Source organism: Triplophysa rosa, linkage group LG6 (genome assembly GCF_024868665.1).
Source record: "Triplophysa rosa linkage group LG6, Trosa_1v2, whole genome shotgun sequence".
NCBI lineage: Eukaryota > Metazoa > Chordata > Actinopteri > Cypriniformes > Nemacheilidae > Triplophysa > Triplophysa rosa.
Window position 1 is genome coordinate 23,007,095 of NC_079895.1, and position 21,189 is coordinate 23,028,283.

At 37.2% G+C, this 21,189-nt stretch overlaps 1 protein-coding gene across 1 annotated transcript in view; it reads right to left on the bottom strand.

Annotated features, from left to right (window-relative positions):
- The window catches only part of st6gal2a (ST6 beta-galactosamide alpha-2,6-sialyltranferase 2a), a 79,734-nt gene that overhangs the window by 32,867 nt on the left and 25,678 nt on the right, over nucleotides 1–21,189 (bottom strand). The gene's annotated exons all lie outside the window — the stretch shown is intronic.

Here is a 21,189-nt window from a genome sequence, read left to right on the forward strand (position 1 = left end):
TGATGGTTCATGGTGGTATTTGTAATGGAAACTAGGGATGGGCGATATTATATCGTTTGCGATATACCGGTAGAAATTCCCCACACGATAGGAATTAGACTTCCCGCGATATAAACGATAAATTCTAGTTGATGACTTATTTCTTTGTGAGACCCATTCACAGCTCATAATACGAAAACGGGTATAGCGTATGGAGGACTAAACCTGCAAAAATTATAAATAAATGAATGTATAAATAAATAAATATATAAATGTAATAATATGAAAATAAATACAGGAATGAATGGTTTGATAAAACAAAATAATTCGTTTTAGCTATTATTGATCTTAGCTTTAACTTTTCTTTTCATTTTTTAAATTGATGTATTATTTTTTGTGTCCATTTTTAATTATTATATTTTTTATTTTTAGATTATTTTATTTATCCTTTCCTTTTATTTTTACATTTATTTATTTATACGTTTATTTATTTTTATATTTATTTATTATCGCATGTATTTATTTCCACTTTTATTTATTTATTCTTGTATTTATTCTTACTTTTCTGTGTCTTGTATGATAATTAGATGGGTTGGTCTTGCCTACTATTGGTTCAGCGTAGATTGAAGCGTTCGATCGATTACTCTTGACTTGTTTTGGACTAACGTCACGTCACTCACTGATCGTTTGCTTCGTGTATAACGTTAAGTAACTATGTCGGGCGCACAATTAGCTAGAGAGTTACAGCATTTAGCCAATGAAGTCGATAACCATGCATCAAATGACTGTGCGTCATTCAGATTAGATGCATTTATTGATGATTTATTACAGATTGACGGCGAGATAAATGACAAAAGTTCTCCCTCGGTTGTTAGGCTCTTTGCAGCACATTCAAAATCTTTGCGAGTCAGAGGGTGCTATGGTGGCGTTACATTTCAACTGGTGAAATTCATAAAGCACAAAATGTAATAAGGTTTAACTACACAGATGAGCTTGTAAACCGAAGTCGCAAGCTAACGCTTTGTCTAAGTGATAGTTATAAGCAGCCTTTCGGTTAGAAAAAGCGTAAAGATTTAATGTAACATGATGTAACATAATGTAAATGAATTGAGACATAGTGAACTTAAGTCACAGGTTAACACGGTAATGAGCATCGTTCTTTCACTACAGGGGCCATCAAATGGAAACCATTCCTTCTAAAAAGACGTGGTTACTAAACGGTACTCGTAAACTACATTTCATAAGAGATAAATAACACAGAGGTCACAAGTTAAAACGGGCATATTCCCTTGATTCATCCAGCTGCATATTGTTGTGTGACATCTTGATATTATTGCGTGACATCTTGATATTATTGCAAAGATCCGCAGCAGCTAGCATTGCGAAATAGTTTAGTGTGATTGTTACCGTAGTGACACGCTGCCTCACTTTATTGTATGGGTACGAATCCCGTGTCAAATCGCTTTATTTATTTTTTCACCTCGCTTCAGCCGTTACGGGCGATCATACCAATAATTTGCAATATTAACAAGAATGTCAAAATCATGTAACAAGAAAGTCTGTGTTTATTAGACATCTTAATATCAAGTCGTCTTGTGCTTTCAGAATCGACGAATCTGCTGAGGTCGTTCATGCACCTCTTTGGCAGAGGACCTGTAACCGGAACTTGGTCACCACCTTAGCACCCCCTGACTCGCACAGATTTTGAAGAACTTTGTCATTTATCTCTCCGTCAATCTGTAATAAATCTTCAATAAACGCACCTAATCTGAATGACACATAGTCATTTGATGCATGGTTATCGACTTCATTGGCTAAATGCTGTAACTCTCTAGCTAATTGTGCGCACGCCATAAACGTTATACACGAAGCAAACGATCAGTGAGTGACGTGACGTTAGTCCAAAACAAGTCAAGAGTAATCGATCAAACGCTTCAATCTACGCTGAACCAATAGTAGGCAAGACCAACCCATCTAATTATCATACAAGACACAGAAAAGTAAGAATAAATACAAGAATAAATAAATAAAAGTGGAAATAAATACATGCGATAATAAATAAATATAAAAATAAATAAACGTATAAATAAATAAATGTAAAAATAAAAGGAAAGGATAAATAAAATAATCTAAAAATAAAAAATAATAATAATTAAAAATAATTAAAAATGGACACAAAAAATAATAAATCAATTTAAAAAATGAAAAGTTAAAGCTAAGATCAATAATAGCTAAAACGAATTATTTTTTTTTATCAAACCATTCATTCCTGTATTTATTTTCATATTATTACATTTATTCGTTTATATATTTATTTATTTATACATTCATTTATTTATAATTTTTGCAGGTTTAGTCCTCCATAATAGCGGAGGGCGGACGTGAAGCTGAGAAAGAGTTTGCACTAAAAGACGAGCTCTAAATCTCGTTTAGGTTGGCACTGTAGATGCATCTGAGTTAATGTTTAGTTTCACTTTCGTTTTACTTAATTAGTTTGTTAAGTATTCGTTGATAGTCATAATACGTTACACAATACAATACAATACAATGGATTATTTAATTAGATTTCTTTTATCCGCATTTTCTGTTCTCTTTCTGTAGCGCGAGTCATAGACAGATTCAGTGTATGTTGCTTTGAGAAGAGAAGGTTCACACAGTTCAAGAGAGAGTGATTGACAGCGTAATGCGATCGATTGTTTCCACTCAACAATAGAATATATACAGTTTTAGGTATGACATGATGTGTTTATTGAGCTTTAGTTCATTTAACTTTTCTTTACTACAACCTTTTGAAGTCTAATCTCACTATTATATTTTATATTTACAAAAATACTGTAGGTATATTTTAGGAGCTGTTTGATTTGGGGTAAGTTTTACTTTTTGATAATATTTGTTTTTCTGAGGGTCTAGACAACATGCAGCTACTATCACTTGACGCAAAAAACAGTGGTGGATGGCGTTATGGATATAGCGGCATTTTTATCGTTATCGCAACAAATACCAGGAATTATCGTGATAGAGTTTTAGGGCCATATCGCCCATCCCTAATGGAAACCATACTAATCTGTATTGTTTTACAACAGGGTGCCCTTATCTAAATATGACCTGATGTGGCTGTGCAAAATATATTTTGCTTTTAGTTATTCTAGTCTTGCTAGACTTCAAATAAAAATCTGCCTGACAACATATTATTGCATTTTAATTTGTGTTTTGACTGGAATAAGATAATGTGTGATGGAGTCATGAAGTACACATCTGTAATCTGGGTGTAGCGAGAATGTTCAGAGCTGTTATGAAGAACAGGTCACACAAAAAATAAATTATAATGATTTTTTTAATCTAAAATTTAATTGTAAATGAGAGATACAGGTGAACAAAAATCCTATAACAATCATAAGTGTTTATGAAATGCCACTGTTATCAGGCCAAAAGCATAGAATAAAAATTAAACGGGTTTAACTTAGATTTTATGTTGATTTTAAAATGCATATACATTCTGAGATAGATTATATTTAAGCTCTGATTAGTCGCCATTTTTAACTATAAACTGCATTTGGTAATTGCAATAGGCTACTTAAAAAGGTGGGGAAAAGCTGTTTAAAATAGTTTTAGATTAAATATTATTGTTGTTGTAGTCTGGGGATATCATCTGGTACAGAATCTGAGACAGAAATGTTAACTTGCATTTTCCATCATTGTACGCTGATACAAGTAGCATGTGCCGGTTATTAGTTGTGGTATACGTCCCTCCACTCCTGCGCTGTTAAAGCAGCATTGAGCGTAGAATAAAATGCCAGCTGCTGTTCTTCCATTGCAAATGAAAAACTATGCTGACCTCAAGAAAAAAATAAACACTTTGGTGAACACCTGGCATTACAGTTTACTGGCAAGTTAACTTACCCAGAACTATATCAGTCTGTATCTAATTGTTGACAGCAGACAACCACATGAACATGATTAGTAACCGTCATGACCATTTCCTTCCATTGAGCTGGGATAAAATCTACACAAACAAACACACATTGTAAGAGCATAAACCTACAAAAAAGCCCTGATGCGAGCTGATAAGTCTGGGGTGGGTAAGGCTAAAGGAAGAAAATGGAAAGAGACTGTGTACACATAGACAGAAGAACGTAACAGGGCTGAGGCAGTGGAGGAGACAGAGGGGACTTACACGCCAAGTCCGATTCATTTTTCATTAAGCCAGAAGCATCAAGCCGACGGTCAGTAGTCGGGCCATTTTTGAGTGTCAGTTTGCTTAGTTTTCGGTTTGTTCTGCACACTGTTGGCACTATCCGAATGGCTGTTTTGTGGCCAATTTAGCATATCTTATATTCGTACACAATTTAAGAGATAGAAATAAATAAAACAAACAGAATAGCGTAACATAAGTTATAATATGACAAATAATATTATTATAATGAAATAAAACCAAGCTTATTAGAAAAAACATGCATGTTTATTTACATGCATGTTTATTTACATGCAGAGGGAGTTTTCAAAAAAGTTTGGTTTCTACCGCATAGAAAATCCTGCAGTTTTGAAAATACCTGCGTTTGTGTGGACAGGGCCTCAGTTTGAGCGGATGTGATCCGCTCAAATCACATTGTACACACAAGCAGAAAGCCGGGATTGGTCATGCTGATCGATCAATCGAAAAACGCAAATTCGGTGTTCGGCCAGAGAGAGAGAGAGAGCTGTGCGCTTTATTACTGCTGCAAACATTTTGCCAGTGCATGTGTGTGTGTGTATGTGTGTGTGCGTGTGTGTGTGCGCGGAGCATTTTAAAGTGTCAGTGAAAGACACAGCACGGGACTTTCCGAATGAAAGTGTCTTTACCGGTCGGTAACTTTACTTTAGACGGAAGCGGGCTGTCTGACAGTAGCCCCGCCGCTCGCGACATCATACAGTGGTCGCGTGCACACAGTTCCCCGTACTAAACAACTTGTTAAAGTATGTTCTGTGCATGCCGGCCATGAGTGCACCTTCTGAGAGAACAGTCAGCTTTTGTGGGCGGAGTTTGGAGGAGAGATGTGAACATGGTTGTCAGTCAGCATCAGTCAGAATTGCTTGCATTGGATGTTTTTTTTTTCTCAAATCATTTTGCAATGTAGCCTATAATAATCCAACAGTTTTAGTTTATTCGTATTTTTAGCTTATAGGCCTAATGTGGAATGACACTTTTTAATGAACTGTTTTGTGTTTCTGTTTTGAGGGCTCAATTTTTTGTTTAATTTGTTTTGCTCAATTTTATATTAAGTTGTATTGTATTTTATTGAAAAGCAAGACAAATTATAAAAAGCACATTTTGACTATTCAGTTTGTGCAATAGTGAAAAAAATGGCTTTATAAATAGAAGAAATGCAAAAAAACATGTTCGGTGTTTGGTATTATTCGGCCTTCGGCCAAGTGTTTCACATCATGTGCGGCTTCGGCCAAGAATTTTCGTTTCGGTGCATCCCTACTCTCTATTTAGCACCAATCAATAACAAAGCTTCTCTGTAGACTCTGCCTCTTTTTAAATAAGCAGAACCAAATCTGCTGTCATCAAGGAACTTATTTGTCAGTATCAGTAATACAGTTATTTTGGGGAAAATGTGAATAATTGCATTGCAGGCTGATATAAAGGAGAGGTTGTTCGAATGGTTTTACTAGATGTGAAATAAGTCTCTGGTGTCCCCAGAGTGTGTATGTGAAGTTTTAGCTCAAAATACCCAGCGGATCATTTATTATAGAATGTTGAAGTTGCCCGTTTTTGAGTGTGTGTAAAAACGCACCGATTTTGCTTATATCTCTTTAAATGTTAATGAGCTTTTCGTCCCAGCCCCCTCTCCAGAGGAAGGCGGAGTTTCAGGAACTCGTGCTGATGCGTACCGGTCAAAACAAAACATCAAAATGTCAGTAATTGTTAGTGGTGTTCAGCCCTATATGTACGAACCGGGGTCTGACACTGATGGAGAGACACAAGAGGTGACAACCTTAAGAATTGAACAGGACGTTTCCGAATGGTTAGTTGTAATTTTGCAGTTATTGTGAAATTAACGTTCTTCAAGTGATCGATAAGCATTAGCATGGTCCGTCATGATAATGTATAAATCGCTGTGCAGGTGCTCGTGTGGGAATTGCAGTAAAATGACTACAGAGCCAGAGAATAAATGCTGCATGGAGGTCGAGCAGGTATAGTTTAGCGTTACTACAATCATGTACTGTCACACTTACTTTACGTATTGTTTACGATAAGCCCGACAGCATGTGAGGGCAGCAGCAATACAGTTAGACGCTGTACTTTTATTGTTAGCAACATTACCAATATAGCGCGACAACAAGCCCATTAAGAGTGGCAATTTTGAAAGACTAATCAGCAACAATATGAGGTGTGATACTGCTTCTGCTGGATAAGAGGACTGGGCACGAAGTGTTGGTATTGCTCCCGGTTTCAGTAGCAACCTCGTTGAAAGTCCAGCGTTGTACTGGCCCTCAGTCGTGAACACCGGCATGAAATGGCGGAAACGTGAAATACTTTACCGATTCTCAGCGGGACATTGCCTTCATAAATGAAATTGAACCATGCTGTTCTCTATAACTCAGCTTGCGGGAGTCTATGGAGACAGTTATGCTGGTCGGTACATCCTAATACAGAACAACTGTAGTGCCTCCGTGACGCAGAAATTGTGTAGCTCCAGTGACGATCTAACGATGGCGACTGTTGTACTTCCCACATGGGACTGTGTCTAAGCAAATAGGGCAGATCGTCACCACTGCTGGGCGGGCTTTGCCATTGAGTGACGACATTAATGGCAGAATTCAAATCTTTGCTTTTACCAACAGGGTTTTTGAATTACGCAAATTATTAAAAAAGGAGTGAGCACATTTTTTACTGTTTAGACTGCTTGTTTGCAGACACTGTGGACACGTATTAATGATTTAACACATTATAAAAGTGAAATTTGCAAAATATGTGACCTTTAAGGTGTGCCCCTAAATTTTTGCTTGCGCTCCTAAAATTTTAAGTCAGGGGCTACAGTGCTCCTAGTGAAAAAACATTAGTCTGGAGCCCTGATTGCCAAATATGTTTCATGGGTGTGGTTGTTACCTTTCACAGCGATTTCTGTAACCACTGTAACAACAAATCACGTGATTGGTCGAGCTTGCTACAGGATTATGGGTAGTGTAGTTCACCAGGATTTCAGCTAATAAACACAATTTTGTTTCTGAAATTAAATTTATACCGTCTAGTGACTTCTACAAGAGCAAACAGTATATCAACGCTAAACCACAAAGCTCTTGGTGGGTCTGTCTGGAAAGTTTTTTCTGCCATGCTGACAAACCCACAACCGTTTCATCAATTTCACCAAAGACAAACGTTTGCACCCGAGGCTTGTTCTGTCCTTGTGGAGGGCAATCGATATACAAGACGAGAAGCAGGACTGAGCACATGAGAGATAAGCGAGAGATTTTTGAGCAGACAACCTTGAGAGTGCTGGTCTCAATCCAGTCTGTCTCCGGATGACCCCGTTTCGCATTTACACCTCTGCCCATTATGGATGACCAGGCAATGCCCTGTGAAAGACTCCCTGCCGCAGTGCAGCGATGTGAGGAAAACGGCTCCGAGGTCATTTGACTGCATGTACGAGGAAAATGGAGTGAGCAGATTGATGAGCAAACACATGCTAGCTGTCGCACACTGAACCCATTAACCTGAACCCTTCATCTACATTGCTAATGCACTCCAGTAAACCAATCCACTGGCAGACATTTTTACACAAGCTCAGCTTTAGCATCTCTAAAGGTCTGTTTCTGATTGCCCGGTCCAGCTCTGTCTTTCGGGCACCTCTGATCTGGCAACCGTTCAGCACTGATCACATGGATGTGAGCCGTACAAATGTGCTGCCTCCATCCAGCTGGGAAAATGTCTTCAATAAACCAACTCAGATTAAACCAGCAACCAGATATAAAGCCACCATCTGCACCACATCCCTGAGAAAGAACAGTGGAGGGACGGACAAAGAAAAAAAAAAGGTGTTGATGGTCTCCAACGCACCAGCTGTGGGGGCATTAGTGATGTCAAAAGCGCCGGTAGCAAATTAACACTAAAAATAAATAAAGATATCACTTTACATACTGATGGTACCAAGTACAGAGTCAATTTGGTGCCTGTGTGGTATCTGACTAACAGACAGCTATTTCAGAATTCACACACAAATCTCATGCAGTGTAAATGTAGCCTTACAGACTTGACAAAGTCTGTTATGTTCCTAATATTCTACACAACCAACAACACCAAAAGGAAGAAAACACACAGCTTTTTATTACCGTTTAGTGAAAATAATTAGGCCCATTTTACAAATATAATTCAACTTAATTGATATGAATAGTTAAAGGGATAGTTCACCCCCCAAAAAATTCTGTCATTATTTACTCACCCTTAAGTTGTTCTGTATACATTTCTTTGTTCTGATGAACACAAAGAAACAAATTTGAAAGCATGTTTGTAATGAAGAAGCAGTTCTGGGCACAAATGACTACTATAGTAGGACTACTTTGGTAGTCAATGGTGCCCCAGAACTGTTTAGTTTCCCCACATTCTTTAAAATATCTTTTGTGTTCAACAGAACAAAGAAATGTATACGGGTTTGAAACAACTTGAGGGTGAGTAAATGATGACAGAATTGTTTATTAATTTGCCAACTACTGTCATTTGGATTACTGTAATGATGGATGTATGTGTTTTTTGGAGCTTTGCCAGACGACAGTATGACAGGATTTTTAATAAAAATATTCATTTGTGTTCAGATGAAGAAAGGCAGTCATATACATCTGGCATGGTGTGAGATAACTTTCATATATAACATACATTTTAATTGAAACATCTGTATTCAACAGCATGTTGTGTAATCGAAATTGGTATGTTGAGCAGTGAAATCTCACTAGAATTGTTAGTGTGCACTAGGGCTGGGCGATATGGCAAAAAAGTAAACTCGATAGGTTTTTTCTATATTGATCGATAACGATATTTATTTCGATATATATTTAATTAAAAAACTGTATTTAAAATAATCTATTTTAAATACAGTTTATTAACAAAAGTTAACCTTTAACCAGTTAAAATTCAATTAAATGAATGCACTGTTGCAACACAGAGGATATTAGGCCATAAACAACATGTACCAGTTCATTCAGTCTCATTTTGACTCAGTTGACTCGTTAAGTACAGGGGGTGTTCATTCAGTACATTCAACCAATGAAAGGGCTCCGTTACTGTGTACATTCGAACGCTATTGGCTCAGCACCTGCGCACATACATAACGCTGCAATAATGTCTTGCTCGAGTAGTGGGATTCATTCAATGCATTCAGTGAACCTTAGTCTTTCAAAAAGACATCTCACATAAACTGTAGTACATTTCTTTAATCATGCAAGCATCTTACATGCAAGGTTCAATATTTTAATGTGCACACAAACTCACTTCATTACATCTCTAATCTGTACAGGGCAGCGCTGGTTTGTATCATATGCACCAGCTCATGTTAGCAGATATGTTAACGATGGATATAAAAATGTTTGTGCTTGAGTTTCGAAGTAACTCGCTTGCAATTGCGCCTCAAGTTTGTTTTGTTTAACCTCGATTGCGGAAAAAAAAAAGACACTTGATAAACCGCGTGATGACAACTCGAGGTTAGTTTCACCTTTGTTTGCGCTTCCAGTCATGTTTTCCTCCTCATGTTGAGTTTTCTTTGCCAAGTGCAGTATGAAATGGACTTTGTACTTTGACGCGCATGATAAAAGCTGCACGCTGACTGACTGTTGTTGCGTTTATTTCTGCGTTCTGTTAGACTGTAAGATTAATCCATATCGAGTCAAAATGCCAATAGCTTATCATCATTTTTGAAATACATTCTATCGCGATTCGATATGATATCGTTTATCGGCACAGCCCTAGTGTGCACTAGGGGTGTAACGATACACTCAGCTCACGATTCGGTACATATCTCGATGCTGGTTCACGATACAATACACATCTCGATATTTTGAACAAAATAAAAAATTCAAATAACATTTATTTTCAAAATATTAACAATTTCAGTAACTTATTTTGTTGCACATACAACTTAATAAAGAATTTGAACATTTTAAGGCTTAACTGAAATTAGAATTAAGATCAGTGTCAATTTTGACAACAAATTTTGATTTAGTTTTAGTCCTACCTAGTCTTTTGACTAAAATGCAATTTATTTTTAGTCATCCCAGTTTATCATAGTTTTAGTCTATTTTTAGTCGACAAAATCTACATTATATTAGTCTACTAAAATCTATCTGGATTAACTCATTTAATTGGTGTAATTAAATGTTCCATATAAAGATGTAACTGTTTCGACAATTTACTTAACCTTGGAATTAAATTAAACCTGGTCATTACTAGGGCTGTGCAAAAATATCGATACATGTAACTATCGCAATGTGATAGTGATACCTCTACTATCGATATTTTTTTTAAATCATGTCATATACATGTGTGTGGGTGTGCTTTGGTTTTCAAAATAAGTCATGGAGTAATGAGTTATATAAAATAATGCTGTTTTGTAGGCTTCGCAAGTCATGACACAAGTCACTTGGTTACTGCAGTGCATTAGACAAAAAGTTTATTAAGAAAAGTAACAATGACATTTATTGTGCTTTCACGGATGTGACACCAGCACATTTAGAGCACGTAATGAACGAGAGGTTTTATACTGCCCATGTTCATTGTTTTAACTGTAATGCACCACAACAGCCAAGTGACTTGCGTGAGCCACCTTATTCCCCTGTGCTACCCACTTGAGGGGCGCAATCCACAGTTTGAGAACCCAAACCTCTGATCTAAAGGTCCATGCATCGCACATCATGGCCACTCTGCAGAGGTAAGGGATGTTTTTACACTTATCCTTACAGAAAACCCCCGGTGGTGCACAGCATGTTGTATTTCTAGCTCTACTTTTTACATTTTCTATTTAAAGTATTGCAATATATCGCAAATTGTATTGTATCGAAATATAGCAATATATTGTATCGTGACCCATCTATCGTGATATGTATCGTATCGGGAGGCACTTGCCAATACACAGCCCTAGTCATTACCTTTATTTTTCAGAAAACTTGAGTAACTACTAGGGGTAATGCATTGTTGTAATACAGAGAATATTAGACCCTGAGTTCATTCAGTCTTTTGACTCAATTGACTCGTTCGTTCAGTAAAGGGCGTACTCTACTCTACTCTCAACCAGTCTTGTCTCATTGTTCCAAGGTTACCACAGCGACAAGGATGCAGTTCATGGCCTGACCTGATGGTAGAGCACAGAATGGAAAGCGGCGACCTGACAAGAGCTGAGATGATAGAGCTGGATAAAGAAGCTCTGACACGTCTTCACCACAAAATTTCAAATGCTATTAGATTATTAATGATAATCTTAAAACTATAATTTACCTTAAATTAGTTTATTTATTTTTATTTAGCCTTGTTGTGCAAGCACTGTCGAGCTTGTGCAGAGGCAGCAGCTTTTGCCACAGGGGAACTGGAATCCCCTGGTTATGCCTGGGTTCTCCTGAGGTTTTTTTCTCGATTAGAGTTTTGGGTTCCTCGCCACAGTTTGCATACTGTTTTTTTTCACTATTTGCCTGACCGGGGGGGCTGCTTTAGAATTTGTTTTTTAAGTTTTACTTAAGAGTGTGCTCTCACTGTGCGTGCGTGCATGTCTGTGTGTGTGCTAGGGCTGCAGCTATCGATTATTTTAGTAATCGAGTATTCTACTGATTTTTCCATCGATTAATCGGGTATTCGGATAATAAGTACTTTTTCTTTATTAAAGAGCAATACTACATATACAAGAGAAAATAAGACAGGTCTCTTAAAATGAACAACTAATTAGTTTTCCTTTTTAGAAAAATAAAAATGTTATTGCTGAAATTGCATACATTAATATCTGTGAAAAGTTAACCCATTTAATACATTACATTGCCATATTACATTCAAAATGCAATATAATACAAATGTATAAATAAGAAACATTAATAAAAATAGAAAGAATAATTTCAAAGGTAAACTACTAACTTCAGCGTATGCATGATGCATTTAGTTTATCTAAATTAGTTTTAGTTTCATTTTTTACTATTAAATAGTAATATATTTGTCCACATAAAATACAGAGTTAACCGGACTTTTATTTTGGCAGGTTGTCGGAAGTCGCTTATTTTTTAGTATGTCTGTTTCTTCACTCAAACAATAAAATGTTAGTGAAATAAACTCTCAGAGTAACTCTGGAGATGAAGTTCATGACCTTATAAAGCACAGACGCAAACAAACGTGTAGCACGTTAAAACTGTGCAGTTCATTCACTCAGACACGCAGAACAGACAGATGGCATGTGTAAATAACAGGATTCGGCGTCCACAAGTCCGCATCTAGTTTGATGGACTCAATGCAGCCGGAAAACAAGTTTCACTCGCAAAATAGACTAAAACCAAGTAAAATGGCAGTTCACCGTTTCAATAAGCTATCACTTATTTATCAGCATGAGAAATACGTGTGAGCGTGTGAACAGACTAAAATGCGTGTGTCTCACGGTGAATGCGGGACCCTTGAGAGCCCTGTAACATGAATAGAGTTTAACGGGCTGTGCGTTAGTAATAACGGTCCGTGGGGAAACGCAGTGCTCCTTGTGTACTGTAGTTAAATGGATTGAACAAAGCTTCGAGGCAACAAAAATTGCCTCGATGATTTTTTGTAATCGAATTACTCTAGTAACTCGATGAATCGTTTCAGCCCTAGTGTGTGCATGCGTGTCTGTGTGTGTGCATGCGTGTCTTTGTACGTGTGTGTCTGCGCGTCCGTGTGTGTGTGTCTATGTGTGTTAGTACGTGTGCATATTGTGTGTGTGGAGTGTTTTGTATGTGGGTATGTCTGTCTTCTGTGTTTTCACCTTTTTCTTGTTTTTACAGGTACAACTTTAATTGTTTTGCTTATAGTCAATATGTCTCATGTACAGCTGCTTTGCAACAATGAAAATTGTAAAAAGCGCTATATAAATAAAGTTGAGCAGAGTTGCATATCACGTTACGCAGCAACTCACGTTAGTGGATAAATTAACATTAGCATTTAAAAACGTTTGTGCTGCCTTTGTAATGAGTTTCAGAGTGACTCTCCTGCAGTCACGCTTCAAGTTTACTGTGTTTTAATAGCGATTGTGAAGGAAAATATGATGCTTTGTAAACCACTTGGAATCACCGATTGTGTCTTGTGCTTTCCCTTCTCACAGACACTTCTCTCTCTACTGCATATGTGAGATAAGCACACGTGACGTGCTGGCGCAGAGTAGGTAGCGTCTTGACCACTGAACGAATAGAATTAAACATATCGTAAAATATCCCCATCTCTCTACGATGCGCATCGTAACATTTTTGCATCGTGAAATATCGTAATACAAAGTATCGTTACACCCCTAGTGTGCACTGTGACAGTCAGGCACATGCTTATGAGCGTTTGCATTTCACAAAAGAGGAAGATAGAAAATCTGTTGATATGAAGGCGTGAAGTGTTATTTTGAAATGATGGGAAGAGGCCAGCTTGTAAAAGTTATGGTTTAATTCGCACCTCCCTTAGCAACAAGCCACATTCCTTCCCATCCATTATTCATCCATTCCTGTCTGGTGCGCCTCTGAACGTTTAACATTACAATCTACACTAATCTGACGGAATAATAGAAGCTCTGAGGAGGAAATATACATCTCTTCTTTTGGCAAACGCTAAACAGCTATCAAGTAAGATGATGAATCATATATTTACACCTATGCTTAAAGGCTGCGCGTCACTTCGGAGACCATTTGCGAGAATATTGCTCTTCATCCATTTTGTCAGAACTGTGATGCATCCATTTGAATAGCTAATCTGCGAGCCCGGCCTGCAGACTTTTTCAGAGATGGAATCAGCGCAGGAGATGAGGGTTATGGGCTGCCAGGGGCGTAAACATCCTATTTGCTTTTAGAAGGTAATTAGAAAGCGCTCTCTGAAGGTATGAGGCTACGAGCAATCAGATTATATAACAGCAACACCTGGATGCTTTGTTTTAAACGGACGTCGACCTTGAGAAATGAGCATCCAGATGAAATGTAATGGATCTCATTTGGACGGGGCCACTTTATGAGAAGTCGTACTTATTTACAGGCATTGAATTCTACCCACAAGCACATTGTGCATAATAGGGAAATAATAAGGTTGCGCAACACAAACAAAAATGAATTGCAACACGTTTTAAAGGCCACTGTCTTGCATGACTGATCTCTTGACACTTTAGCAAATGTTCAAAGTAGAATGCGTTTAAGATGCCCTTTTCTGTTTATTTTGTTTTTCATTTTTACGACACACATTCATTTATCAGAGGCGTTTATGAATATTACGGAAACTACTACTGAAACAATTTCATTGATTCCAAGCAAACTATGCTTGGCTAATACTTACCACACATGTAGACACATGCAGGCAGTCGAGAAGTATGACACATGAACACACTCTTCTGTGCTGTTTGTACCACCTAAAATATTAAGTTCCCAGAAGGCAACCATGTTTTTTAAAACGCGCCTGAAATATTCATAACCAGACACGACAACCCTCCCACAACCCTTGCCAAGTCAAGGTTAAAAGGGGTCCGTAAATGCCAGCCTGTCTGCATTAATGTGACTTAACATCTTCAAATAACCTAAATGGAGTAAAAAAAACAGATGTTACATCAAACAACCTAGAATCAGATCTACCACGCAGAAAGTGCACAACATGTCAGATGCACAGAAACGGCTTTGGCACACACAGACATTAATCATTTTCTGGGCTCTGGAGAACACCCCATACGGAGTCAAGAAAGTTTCAGGGACAAATTTAGAACAGGACAGAAGTCCCTCGGTCTGGCAGGTTTTACCAGAAAGCTTCTACTACAGCTATCAATACAAGTGGAATAACCTCAATGAGATCTTACCCATAGGAACACAAATATTGCTCCTTCATAGATCAGGAGATTTGACGGAGTTCATTTAAGTATCAACTGCTAAATCAATTGCTTTTACAAATAAAAACAAACAAATGAGATGATTGTTAAACTACAAAAGTATGGATCTGTAAAGTGAATGATTTATAGGTAAAATCAACAGGCTTTGGGCTGTATCGCATCCGGAATAAAAGTTGTGTGTGGGTCAAAGATGTTAAGATGTCCCCATCAAAAGAAATTTACAAAAGTAATTTTATGTCCATAGAAAGCACATTAAATGCAAGTAAAGGTGTTTTTGGAGAATAAAATGATCAAATGTTACATTGATATTCAGTGTAACACAATATTTATGTACAAATTCAAACAACATGCTTATTCGGACTTGTACATTTTAAAATGTATAAAAGAATAAGGGAGCATATTATATTCCACTGTGCTTTAAATGAGTAAAAAAATTGTATTGACAAATGGGCAAAACCTAGGATAGTGGCACATTTTAAAAAATGTAAAATTACAACTAATTAGCATTTGGGGTGAAAGTACTTATTCTTTTTAATATATCATAAATTGGTTTTTGTTGTAAATATGCCTGACAAGATTGTTACACTGAATTACTTTTTTGTATTAATAAATACATTAAACATTTCCTGAACATTTCTAAATACAAAATTGATATGCGCAGTATACAGTATATTATGTAAACACAAATTTTTATTCTAGATGCGATTAATCATGATTAATCGTCTGATAGCCCTAACTTGGATACATTTGGCAAGGAATAATAATAATTTTTTCATAATAATAATTATTGATTGCAGTCTTGGCAAATCTGAGCTTCGTTTGTGACATTATGGAGATCTCTTTTAAAACTAATGGAGACATTTGTGGGTCTCTTTCTCGGGAAATATATATCAGAGATGCAGGAGACCCTTTGCCCTCCACTCAAATCTATTTGATGTCTAGAGATTAAGATTTTTTTCTATACTATAGTAAAGACAGAAGCACAACATTCAGGGTATATACAGGAATCATGGAGCTAAATTTAATACTTTTTAAGACCTTTTTCAAGACTCTTTCCATTAATTTTAAGTCCTCATTGCCACTTTTTTGTTTTAATCGGTTACATTGGCGACACGGGTTGATCATATAACACGTCATGCTTTTTTTTGCCATTTTCGGTTGCTGAACATTCGGTGCATCCCTACTTTGGACATATATGAAAAAACGATACAAAATTTAATACCTTGGAAAATGGCATTTAAGACTTTTTAATACTTTTAATGGCCTTAATTTTCTCAAAAAATATTAAAAGTTGATCAATAAATTTAAAGACCCCATGGACACCTTGAAATTATGCACAAAATAATAATAAGAAATGATCAAACCTAAGTAACACAAATGGAAACATGAAGGCTCCAAAAGATCACTAGTGCCAATGCTTCTACCTGTGTTAATTTCTAATTTAAGACACTTCATTGCAAATTATATCATCAGCATAGCAATTTGAGTGAAAAACATAATTTGTTCATAGTTGCGTTGCTCTCCTTTTCTTTAGTAACAGCATTCACGCAAGCTGGCATGGGCTACCTACGTTTCAAACAAAACCCCATGATGCAGGTTCAATTATAATTTATGAGATTAAATCCAAGTATTGTGACTCCCTTTACATCCTAGAAACCTCACTGTATGTGGTGACCAAATCAAATGGTCTTATATTTCCGCTTCTTCATAGTAGACCCCATGCTCCCTCATCACTAAGCAACTAGCTCGGCACTCTCTAGGAGTTCTCTTAACTAACTTGGAATGCTTTATACACAGTTTCAAGGTAAACTGGGCACTTCTTGGCAGATTTGCCTTCAACTCATCCATTTAAAAAAAATTATTAATAGCTGTAAGTATACTTTCAGCTTGGACAAACTTGACTCAATCCATACATTATAAAGCAATAAGCCCCGCGAAGCAGTGGGTTACAGTGCATTTTATCTTACCCACGACGCGATGCGGAGTGCCTAAAACCCGTAGCTGTTATAAAATGCACTGTAACCCACTGCTTCGCGGGGCTTATTGCTTTTATAAAACGGTTATTCCATATGCTTTGCAAGGTTTCATAAAATAAAGTAAATAAAATGATATTTAGGCTATGTGGTGCGGTCAGCCATTATATATTGGGGTATTTTATAACGACTTAGAACTCCGCTCAGCCAATCAGAATCAAGGACCAGAACTGACAGTTTTATAAAGTTAAATTTACACTGCTAGTATGTATTAGTTACCATAAACAAAAAACGAGCAATACTTCAATACTGTATTACTTTAACATAAATTATGAGCGGAAGGACTGAAGTCTTGTCTTTTTTACCCAATGTACTATTTTAGAGTCGTGTAAAGTAGAGTGAATGACAATTTTAAACGATTCGGTAACTTTTTTATTTTTTATTTATTTATTACTTTAAACTTATGACCATGAATGAGCCAATGACTATGTTTACATGCACCCTCATAATGCGATTAATAGGATTTTGGCAATATTGCGATTACACTTTACCTCATGTAAACGCAATCATTCGATCTAAATCAGTGGTTCTCAAACTTTTCAGATCAAAATACCACCTTTAATAAAATGAGTTTTTCCAAGTACCACCTAATGACCATAGAAAATATCATGAATAAACATTAAAATTAATAGTAGAGCTATCTTTATCTTTATCATGGGCAGTTGTGGCCTAATGGTTAGAGAGTCGGACTCATGACCAGAAGGTTGCCGGTTCGATTCCCAGGGCCGGCGGGTAACAACTGAGGTGCCCTTGAGCAAGGCACCTTATCCCTACTTGCTCCCTGGGCGCTGTAGTGATAGCTGCCCACTGCTCCGGGGGTACGTGTGTTCACTACTCTCTGGATGGGTTAAATGCAGAGGTCACATTTCGTTGCCTTGTACTTGTACATGTGCAATGACAATAAATTGAATCCAAATCCAAATCCAAAAAATCCAAATCCAAAATCTTTACACCTCGTCCTCCAATTCTAATATATTATTAATAATACAAACACTTTTTTATTTACCAGCTGTTTTCTAACTAAAGAAAGTTTTTCAAGTTATTCAGCAGTAATAGTGGACACAAAACACTTTTCTGTAGTGCACTGTGAAGAGGGCTCTGTAAATTACTCTTATGGGGGATTTATTAACTTAGTTTTTCTGCAAGTCCCCACAAAGTTATTACAAACCTATTAGGGGTGTGACGAGATCTCGTGGCACGATTTCCTCACGCAATTGGCATGATGGAGTGCTGGGCTATTCCGTATTTATCGATCATGTATTAAACATTTGATATTGTATTTAAAACACAAAATTAATATACAGTTTCCTGTCATGTCACGTACCACCAGGAGTCTCTTCAAGTACCACAGTTTGAGAACCACTGATCTAAATAATGCGATTAAGCTTATAACCATTGAACCGTTGAGCAAGCATATTCAAAGTAACATGTGGCGTACGCCGGTTTTAATCGCAATATGAAGGCATGTAACACCTTAATCGCATTTATGCTGCTCTGACCAAGGTGCCATTGCTTCTGTCATGCACCTTGAGTGCAAATTCATGGTAAGAAGTTTTATCATCAACGCAACTCGCTGTCAGTAGACTCTGCCTTGTCTTCACACAGAAACAACGCGAACGTGATGACAGCATACACCACCGTTGCAGAGGCATTTTCCATCATACTTCTATATTCATCAAGGCACCGAATAACCAAAATATGTCCACATAACGGTATTTGATGCAAATATATTAAAATGATAGCCAGTAACACACAATGTATCTGAGATCATCGTTTGTGCTGTGTATTATAGCAAATTATCAGACTAATAAAACCATGTAAACGGGAGAAAAAAATGTGCTCTCTTGTTATGTAAATATGTTACTGCGATTGAGTCCCTGATTATTGGAAATAATTGCATTACTGGTGCTTATGTAAACATAGTCATTGTCTTCTTTGTCAAGCTGGTCTGGAGGCTCAAACAAAAGATCAATGTTTTGTAAACCGTGATTTATAATTTTAAGAAATATCTGCCTTGCAATAGCTTATGCGCCCTTTAGAAAAGCTGGTTGTTTAACCCATGGTTGGTTAGTCTATATAAATAAATATTGATGATTTATATTGTCTGTAGTGTTAATTTCGTTAACGAAAATAATGACGAAAAATATTCGTCAACGACTATTTTCCCAGGACGAAGACGATGACGAGACGAAAAATAAGGCCATTAAACGACAACTAAGACTTTATCAGCACGCAATATCGTTGACGAAAAATGATGAGAATAAAATGTAGCTATAAAAATAAAAACTTACCCAAACACTCTTTTTAGTCTGTCGAAAAAAAAAGAAGATAAATATTACAGATTTACGTAAAACTAGTTAAAACTGTGAATTTCCCTGCATTCAAATGTTGGAAATATTCAATGCACAATGATCAAAATACATAACACTGTGCTAGTGGATTATTTTGGATACTTTACTGCAAAAGGCGTATACATTACCCATCAGGAGTCCAACATATTTTAAGGCTCAGTTCATTAGCGTTAACTAATGCATTAAAACCCTTCATGTTAAAGGCTTCCACAAGCAATACTTATTTATCCCATACACTAAGATGTAAATCAAGACACCACCCAAGTCCAAACAATTGAAAAGAAAAGGTTTTCCAAAGATATGAGCGTATAACAAACGACCCAAGCAGGACATCACTGCGGACATCTCTCGTGGCACTATAACAGCAACACTTTCATTAGAGAGCTGTAATTCATACCACATATTGATCTGTCTGCAGTTTTTAACGCGGAAATGTGAGAGGCTTCAAATTAGAGTCAAAATGATCCGAACGCCCAAGCTATTCAATAGCCCGGTGGAAAACGAGAAAAGTGGAAGGAAAGCAATCAATCTGGCAGCACATGCCTAAATAAAACCAAGGTAAGGGATCCTCTTTTTTCTTGTTTGAGTCACCACCTAAGTGTAGAGGAGACCAGGATGATGATGGTGATGAGTGCAATCACGGTCGTCGTCGTGATACTCCGCAATTGAAAATCTTAGCGCGTGCCCCCCTTCCATCTTCCAGGGCCCGGTGCAACATGAGAGGCAACTTATAATTGCACACGCTGTCACTCAAGAACCCTCGAACGGGGCATGATTCTTGTTCTGCGTAATTTAACACCATAAAATGAGATGGAAAAAACAACTTGATAACGGAAAGCACCACTCACTAGTGTTAATGGTTTTCAACGTGCGTCTTGCAGGTGCATTTACAACATGGATTAAACCATTTAAGTGGCGCGTCATTACATTCTTTTCGACAAACTCGCTCACTCCACACCATACACGCGGCTCAGCGTAACCCTCAGTGCTGTCTAACCACAGCGGCTCTGGGAAAAAGAGGGGCAGGAACAGGACAGGACCCCTGTGAAGTCGAGTCAAAGGGCTTTAAACACAGCTGTGAAGCCTTCAGATTTCCCAGCCTTCTTCCAGCGTGCATGAGAGTGAAAGAGATCCGGTTTCAACACAATTCTAGATGAGGACTGAATCATGACGACACATGAATGAGGTCTTTGCCTATGACCTTCATGTTGAATATCTATAGAAGTGCTGTTATATTCCCTGTAAACAGCACCGTGACCTAAATGTAAAAGTTATAAGTAACATACAAAGCTCGACGAGCCCACCCTGAGAAAAGACGAAGGAAATTATTTTTGTTTATTGTAAAGGACAATATAACGATTTAAATCAGGGGATTTTCCCTGTTATCTCGCAGGTGCAAAATCAGATGCAAGCCAAGCAAAGCCAAGGGACAAAAAAACATCAGTCAGCTGACATAAGCCGTGTTTCCATCATCCTGTTTTTATGCGCATTTTGAAGCATCCCATCAGAGTTATGGAAACAGTAAATTCCGAAAAAAAAAGTTTTTACACACAATTCTACTACCGAATTAACTCCCGAAAAAAACAGGTAGTGACAACTGCATTTACAGAAATTCCACGCAGTGTGTATGGAACCGAACTGGACAACTAGTTGTTAATAACGTATTTAAATGTGTATTAGAGATGCGTGTGCCTTTTCTGTATGCGCAGTATCTAAAGGATAAAAATCCTTTCTTTGTATTGGTCTTAAGTAATATTCTAATTTTCTGAGATACTGAATTTGGGATTTTCATTAGTT